Genomic DNA, 5,465 nt, shown 5'->3' with positions numbered 1-5,465 from the left:
CTGTGCTGGGCAAGACGCTTGAGACGCAAGACGCAGGGGTCCATCTGTGGTCCATTTATATGGAACCTCATGATGGATGGGGTCCTATAGAAGCTGAATGATTGTGGATGTAAGTGTGTGGCTTATGAGGATGATTTGTTGCTGCTTGTTGAAGGACAGAGCCGAGTGGAGATTGAGTGAAAGAGAACTGAATGGATGAATATAGTGAGAGAATGTTGGTGTATGTGTGTGTCCAAAGACAAAAAAATGGTGACATTGTTGCTGAAAGGTGGTATGGCTGCGAGTCGGAGACCATGAGTGCGAATGAATGGGAAACTTATTAGGTACGCAGAGTGTGTGAAGTTCCATAGGAGTAAGTATGAGTGAATGTATTTTAAGGTACATTTTGAGCGAATGAGAATGAAAATAACGAATGTTGTGGGGCAGATGAGGCGTGTTGAAGAGTGAATAGGGCATGAGAAAGCGTGCGAAGATGGTGTACAAGGATTTGTTTGTTGCGTGTGTAATGTATGGTTCGAGCGTGTGGTGTGAATACATGAAATCGGGTTATGAACAGATGTCAGAGGATTGTGTTGTATGCCTGTCTGAATGTGTGTAAAACTGTGTCAACGGATGGAATGCAGGTTCTGATGGGTGTGATGTCTTAGGACCTGAAGTGTATGAGGGTTGGACTGATAAGTATGATCATAAATGGGTGGAGAATCTGCGAGAACGAGTTGTGGCGTGAATACATGAAATGTGATTGACGACGATTTGAATGGGAGAAGCATAGAAGAGAGTGTGAATCTGGTGAATGAAAGAGCGTATACCCGATGGCAGACCAGGTGGAATGAGAGCGTTAATGGAAGAATGACGTATGAATATATAAAAAATGTACGGTTTAGTGAAAGCCTGGTTTGATCCAAGTGTATATACGTGTTTCTTGATGACTGGACATGGTAGTATGAATGCGTTTTTGTTTGAAAGAAATTTGAGAGTGCGAGATGTGCATGTGGGGTTGAAAACGAAGACTGGAAGCATGTGTTGGTTGAATGCAGTATGTATGAGGGCACCTGAGAGCCCTGAGTGGATGCGGAGTACGTTTGTCTGAGGATGGGAACGTGAATATTGGAATGAAAGGAAACGTATGAGTGTTTTTGTAAATATGAATGTGTTTGCGAGGAGAAGGATGAATGTGAGACGAATGTGTGTGTAGAGTGTCCTGTGGTAGCAGGAGTGCTGCCGGGCTGTAACCAGGAGACCTTTGAGGAGTAACGACCCCACATATCCGAGTTGGCCCCACCCAAGTCGAGGTGTGCAAGTATTTCATTGGGGAGCAGATTGATTATGCGAAGGGTACGATCAGTATGGCCCAAGCACTGGTATCGAAGGAGTCGGTGTTGTTAAGTCCAAGGAGATTTTACCCTCTGTTGCCAGCCATTTGAGTTGAACTCTCAAGTAGTGGTTGATAGTCTACATCGCGGGCTAGACGCGACAACATCTTGGCGAGTGAGCTGCGTCGAATCAGCTTGCGATCAGCCAGCTTAACCGGCAGGGATTTAGAAAGGTCCCGGCCTTACCCAAGGTTGGTCCCATGAGCTTGCACTCTGGGACTAATTGGTAGTTCCGCGTATCTCAGTCTCGCACTCATGAGGGCCGTGTCTGGTAGGACTTCATGCCAGGTACAGGCACGTTAAATCTTCTACAAGGATGTCCAAGTCCATCTTAATGGGGCCATTTACCCACAGAGTGTGCCAGACGACCAGTACGCATTTCAGGAAATCTCTCCTTAGAATCGGGTTGCTTGGGAGTGGGTGGTAAATTCCATCTAAGGCTAACCACGACCACGAGACCGTATCGATAGCTAACAGGTACCGTGAGGGAAAGTTGAAAAAAACTTTGAAAAGAGAGTTCAAGAGTACGTAAAACCGTTCAGAGGTAAACTTGAGAAACCCAAATGATCGAATGAGGAGATTCATCGACTGGCTACCGTTGGTGCGCGATGCTCCGGATGGGCCCTTGTGGTTCCATTAGCGAGAGCACACCACCTTGGGATCGAACGTTCCGGCGTCGTAGTCGTGCACTTCTCCCCTAGTAGAACGTCGCTATCCGTTGTGTGTCGGTCTACGGTCCGAGTAAGCGCCTGTCGCGTCGTTTCGGCGCACGCAACAAACCTTCGGTCGTCCGGCCGGCTGCACGACAGTACACTTACTGTATCGGGCCACAACCAATCCAATCCATTCTAGAATGTGTGTACGTCCATCCCGCCGCAAGGCCGGTCAGTTCTTACCCGGAGGTAAGGTACGGACCCGGTGCCGTCTCCGGACCTGGCCGGCTGTTACCAGGCGGTGTCCTCGGACTGGCCAAATCGGTCGGCGATGCTATTGCTTCGGATACTCTCAGGACCTGTCTTGAAACACGGACTAAAAAGTCTAATATATGCGCGAGTCATTGGGATGCATAAACCTAAAAGCGAAATGAAAGTGAAAGTCACGCCGATCGAGGGAGGATGGGTCGCGTAACTCAGCGTTCTCAAGAGGCGTACATGTTAGGACCCGAAAGAAGGTGAACTGGACGAAGCCATACGAAACCCTGATGGAAGTTTGTAGCGATTCTGACGTACAAATCAATCGTCAGAATTAGGTGTAGAAGCGAAAGATTAATCGAACCATCGTAACTGGTTCCCTCCGAAGTTTCCCTCAGTATAGCTGGCACTCGGCCGTTTCTCAGCGAAACGTCTGCGAGTTTCATCTGGTAGAGCAAATTCTCAACCTATTCTCAAACTTTAAATGGGCGAGATCTCTGGCTTGCTTGAAACATGAAGCCATGATATTTTGGATCAAAGTGACAAGGGGGCCAATTTGGTAAGCAGAATTGGCGCTGTGGGGTGGACCAAACGCAGAATTAAGGCGCAGAATTAAGCTGTGGGACTTCGTGGCGGCTCTGCCTGTTTCTTCGGCCGCCATTCAGCGCTCAGCTCAGAACTAGCACGAACTAGGGGGATCCGACTGTTTAATTAAAACAGGCCCCTGCTGATAGGGGGCCCCTCACTCTTCGGGGTAGAGGCGAAAGAATACGCCAGACATAAGACCTGCGTGTCGTAAGCCGACTAAAAGGTCCACCTCACCCTGGTGGTTTCGTGCAAGCGTCTCAAAGGGGAGCAGGGTAACCTGCGACAGTCATACCTTAATCATCGGTACCGAGGGGGCTGGCGTCAGCCCAAGAGGCTTAGCCTCCGGCCAGCCATTAAGATTGGACTCTCGGGTGCAGTGGTTGACAGCCTACATCGCGGGCTAGAGGCGTCAACATCTCGACGGGTGAGCTGCATCAATTACAGCTTATGCGCCGGCCTGGCAGAGCCGGCAGGGTTTTAGAAGGGTCCCGTCCCTCACCAAGGGTGTCACAGATGCTTGCACACTGTGGCTATTTGGAAGTTACGTGGTAATGCGCTGGGCGTATCCCAGCCCCGCGCCCATGGGAGCCGTGTTAGATAGGGCCGTGTTATGCTAGGTGCTGGCACGTTAAATACATTCCTACGGGTTGTTTAATTAAAACAAAGCATTGCGATGGCCCACAAGGGTGTTGACGTAATACGATTTTTACCCAGTGCTCTAAATGTCAACGTGAAGAAATTCTTCGTCCCATGATTTTATTGTCGCGTTGATTAAATATTTTTGGAGATCTTGTGTATTTAAAAATACTTTTGAAGATCGTGAATGCGTCAGGGAGACAAAATATGAATGAATGAATGAATCTTTATTTCAGCCTTTCGGCCTAGAAATAGACCTCAGTGCCTTACATTATTCTTTACATTTTGTTTTCCGTTTTAATCCCTTACATCTAGTATTGCATGCTTTAACCTATCCTTATACTATACGTAGACTAATTAGACTAATAGCGAATGATATTTGCACACTGCCTCTACAATATTTCTCTTTGGTACTTTACTTTATCTGTGTCTCTATATTTAGCTTTCTGTTTCTTTTTCTCTCCTTTTCCTTCTCAATTTTTCTGAGCCAGGCCACGGCTTCCGCATCACCCTCTTCTGCTAGGATCCTTTCTATGTTGAGACCGGTTTCTCCCAATTCCCTGCATGTCTCCAGTGCTCGAACGTTCCTTCCTCCTTTTCACACAGTGGACATTCCCTCTCTGCTTCCTTAGCCCAAAATTTGTTGGCATTTTCGGTAGAACCGCATCTTGCTCTAGCCGTCTAGTATTCTCTGCTCTCCGTTCTTTCTCCTCTCTCTTAAATATTTTGGCAAAGTTCCGGGTGTCAGGTATCTATATCTTCTATTGTATTTGGTTTTCCTAATTCTGGTCCAGTGCATTGTTTCTCCACTTCTATCTCTCTGTTTCGTAAAACTTCGCCTGCCTTTTTTCCTTCTCTCCATAATAAATCTACGCCTTCCTGGCTGAAGCCGCATTTTTTAAAATGGTCCAGCCTGTCTTTAAGGTTTTCCTTAATCCCCTTCCCTGTTTTTCTTTCGTTCAAACACTCCTTGACAATGCTTTCTTCTCTATCCCTCTCAATTTTTTATACTCCATCGCTCTCTTTGCCTGCATTACTTTCATTTTCGTTCTGTTCGCTTCTTCCAATACTATATAATCAGGTGTTCCTCTGTCTAGTCCTAGCGTCCATTTTATGTACTTTTTGTGTATTCTTTCGAGTTCTTCGATCTCTTTCCATCCTCAGACTTCTATACCATACACCATCACTCCTGTGACCAGGCTGTCAAAAATTTTCATTCTCCTTATGAAGTCGTCTTTGAAAATTCTCTCCCCTATTCCCCAGGTGAGCCTCATCGTCACATTCGCCTTCTTTGCGAGATGTCTTATATGCTCGCTGCTCTTACCGTTGCTTTTCAGCACATAGTCTAGGTACGTAAACTCTCTCACTTCCTCAATCTACTTTCCTTTCCAGCTCCACTCCGTTTTCCTTCTCTTCCTCCCTCCTCTCCTAAACACCATTATCTTTGACTTTTCCTCGTTCAGTTGCAGCTTCTTCTTGTCCAGATACTTTTCTACTCTTTTCATTATCTCCTTCATTTCTTTTTCCTCGTACGCTAGTAAGACGATGTCATCCGCATAGGCTAGTGTCCAGAACTTCTTTTTGCCCATCACCACACCACCCGCTTGCCCCATTCTCATCTCCTCCTCCATGTCCGCAATTAGGATTGTGAACAAGGTGGGACTCAGTGGGCACTCTTGCCTTACTTCCTCTTGGGTCCAAAATTCTTCAGATGTTTCGTCTTTTATTCTCACCTTACTTTTGGTTTCCGTGTAAATGTCCTGTACGGGTGTTTCTTCTTTGTTTTCTACTACCTTCTTCCACTTGTTTTCTCCCTTTCTGTCTGTACCGTTTAGGAGTTCCATAAAGTGTCTCCGCCACTCCTTCAGTCCGATTGCTTCACCTGTTGGTGTCCTTTGTTTCCTCCCTTTATTAATATATCTCCATATTTCCTTCTCTGTCTTAGCTTTTCTGATCT

At 46.5% G+C, this 5,465-nt stretch overlaps 1 pseudogene; it reads right to left on the bottom strand.

Moving 5' to 3' along the window:
- Nucleotides 1–3,920: 3,920 nt before the first annotated feature.
- On the bottom strand, nucleotides 3,921–4,334 carry LOC122528996 (annotated as a pseudogene).
- Between the last annotated feature and the right edge of the window lie 1,131 nt (nucleotides 4,335–5,465).

This window comes from Frieseomelitta varia, unplaced genomic scaffold (assembly GCF_011392965.1).
Source record: "Frieseomelitta varia isolate USP_RPSP 00005682 unplaced genomic scaffold, Fvar_1.2 scaffold_275, whole genome shotgun sequence".
In the NCBI taxonomy this organism is placed as follows: domain Eukaryota; kingdom Metazoa; phylum Arthropoda; class Insecta; order Hymenoptera; family Apidae; genus Frieseomelitta; species Frieseomelitta varia.
The sequence above is the reverse complement of the archived record's forward strand: the minus strand, read 5'-3'. Positions and strand labels throughout refer to the sequence as shown.